At 39.3% G+C, this 2,915-nt stretch overlaps 1 long non-coding RNA gene across 1 annotated transcript; it reads right to left on the bottom strand.

Annotated features, from left to right (window-relative positions):
• Positions 1–342: 342 nt before the first annotated feature.
• On the bottom strand, positions 343–2,631 carry LOC130115410 (uncharacterized). The gene is made up of 3 exons (XR_008810492.1): positions 2,618–2,631; positions 865–1,014; positions 343–444 (listed from the first exon to the last, which is right to left on the bottom strand). It is a non-coding gene; the product is annotated as an uncharacterized LOC130115410 (long non-coding RNA).
• Between the last annotated feature and the right edge of the window lie 284 nt (positions 2,632–2,915).

The following is a 2,915-nucleotide window of genomic DNA, read 5'->3' as shown; positions in this document are numbered from 1 at the left end:
GTGACTTCGGCACTCTTATTTATAACCATTATGGTACATATCATAGACTGAATAATGAATAGGAAAAATACTTTAAATAATAATGGCAATAATGTTTGCAGCACTATTATTAACTCAGTTCTACAATATACCTGCATACTGTTCAAGTCCTGTGGATTCCAGGGAAGGGTGGAGTCTAGATCCTCATCTTCACCATAAACGGGTCCAAACAGTACTTCAAAGTCTTCAAGAGATGCTTGGATGGCAAGGGCAAGAGGGGGATCCAACTCGCCACTTGACAAGTGGTCTGCGTCTTGATTTGACACAGACATTATAGAGTCAGATTCATGCATGCTTGTTGACTGGCAAGTATGATTGACATCATCATCAGAAGATGGTGGATGCAGGACCTCTGTGTTACTCATCTCAGGAGGGGCTAGTCTTGGTTGCCTGCTTGGTTCTCCTCTGTTCATGATCAAATGATAAAAAACAATTACCTTTGCATCATCTCATCATGTGTACTATCACATACAGTACATGGGAATAAAACACCTTACACCTAAGCAGATATTTTTTGTATATGCATATTGAGTTAATGTGTCATTGAGCTTGAACTTTTAACCCTCTTCCATCATTTTACCTGCAGTTTAAATGTAATATGGATTTACCATTGTTGGAACAAAATCACGTTTTATTAAAAAGTTAAATCTGTGATACACAATGTCTACATTCCTTTACAGACTGTGTGCTGCATTGCTGTACAGTATATTGGATTGCAAGCCATGTGATTTCTACTGCAAGTTGCGGTGATTAGTTTAAATGTGGTGTATATTGTATGTCACAGACAGGGTCTGTAAAAATGCAGTAATTTGTATTGGAGCTTACTTTTTCATGGTTTTCCTGCACTGAGCAACCTGTTTCTGGATCTGAATCAGAGCATCTCTCTGGATGATCCACTTGATGATCAGTTCCAGTCTTCCAGTGATAACGTCTCCTAGTTCTGTTCCTCAAGGATCATCTCTGCATAGTCCTAGTCTATAAAGAAATCAGCAGATCGGCAAAACAATTCTTTTTAAACTTATTGTAATTGAACATATACATAAGTGGGGAGAGAAGTGGAGCAAATATTTATAAATGTGCTACTCTTTGAAAACAACACAAATGAATTAAATGCACTCCTTTTTACAACATAGGATGTACTCATGCAGATGAGACAGGTTTGATAGACATTATTCACACCAAAAATAAAGGAAGTGATTAATTCTAGTTATTGAATTTTATGTGGAGAAAGACAGATAAACAACATATGCTGTCATACGGCTGAAATACTGAGAATGTAAAAACTTGCTTTCTGATGGCTGGGTTATACTCGGAGCATCTGCATTGGCACACTGATCAAAACATGGAGGAAAATCTTTCAACAGTTAATTTGTTCTCACAGGGTTCCATTCAAACAGTTGACTGTAGTTCGTTTATGGTAACTCAGATGATTTAAATGCTAAAAGGTAATGGAAAATGCTAATCAATAAAACTAGGACACTCAGATGCAACTAAAAGGCAGCTAAATCAGGGAAACAATCCTAACTGTAAAGAATGTCCACACTTACTCAAATAATGCACCTGAGGGTTAAACATAAGGAGCCGCAACTCAGCAGGCCACAGCTCACCCAGAGAAGAGACTGAAGCAGACACTACAGCTGTGTTCCAACCCGCCCATTATCACGGATATAGTGCACTACTATATGACATATAACATAATGATTTCAAACACAGCTATCATCGGGCCTTTCAATCAGTCCAAGTATGGCTGCTGATTAGGTCAGGTGTGCCTTATTGATAGCAGGCTTGGTCCCATCCACCCAGGTCTGAGCAGGAGGGATGATTTTCTACAAAGAGTTTTTGGGCCGGATCCACAAAAAATAGATTGCACATGAACTGTGCAGCATTTACCCTCACAAACTGCCCTGCTTAATGTCATATTGTCCACACCATTCCCAAAGATTTTGCATAATAATATGCTGGTGCAAACACCATCTCGTTAGTCTGCTGCTATGATGTCTGTGCTGTTTAAAAAACACACACACTCATACAGCTGATTTGATCATCTATTGATTTAGCTTTTTCACTCAGTAAAACAGTTAGGCTAAATGAGACTTTCTCCTTGTACACACATTCAACACTTTATAATTTCAGCTTCTACACATTTTCTTGCCAAAAGAGAGAGCAATAGCTGCCCTTTTATTTTGTGAATTGGCTCTTTGTGTTTATTTCATGGTCTACTTATGTGTTAAGCCTATGACATACCTGCACGTATAAATCCGTGAACTATAGTGTCAATTTTCATAATCTGCATATCCTACATTAACGTGGGGATACTACCAACAGTGTTAATTCTGCTCATGAATAGAAGTAAGCTAGGCTATAGGCTACTGACAGTTGTTCTATGCAACCATGAAGGCAAAACTAGATTGATTCAGTGATACAATAACACACCTACACATAAACAGAGACGACATAAATCACAGACTGCAAGTTTCCCGTTACAATCGAACATTTGTCATCTGTTCTGTTTAGTTATGTGTCTCCTGATTTCAACGACAATGTTTTGATAACACAAATGTGACAGAAGATAAATTACCTTCTCCATTGGCCCCTTGTCTGTTTGCTCGAAGTCCGATGACGTGTCAAAAAGAATCAGTGGGACGTCTTTAGCCTGGGAGCTCGTGTAGACGCGCAGCATTCGTAGTTTGCTCTGCTCGTGTACAGCTCGCTCACCGTGACGTCACGGGATACCGTGTTCTGCCTAAAATCACCAATATCTAACCGGAAGTCTTCCACCGGTCCTTTGGATGAATGTCCATTTGGAAAAAAACAAGTCTTTGCCAGTCTCCAGTAGTTCACCCACAGTTACTGTTTTCTGGACAGACAGGTGTCGT

This window comes from Lampris incognitus, chromosome 7, assembly GCF_029633865.1.
Source record: "Lampris incognitus isolate fLamInc1 chromosome 7, fLamInc1.hap2, whole genome shotgun sequence".
In the NCBI taxonomy this organism is placed as follows: domain Eukaryota; kingdom Metazoa; phylum Chordata; class Actinopteri; order Lampriformes; family Lampridae; genus Lampris; species Lampris incognitus.
The sequence above is the reverse complement of the archived record's forward strand: the minus strand, read 5'-3'. Positions and strand labels throughout refer to the sequence as shown.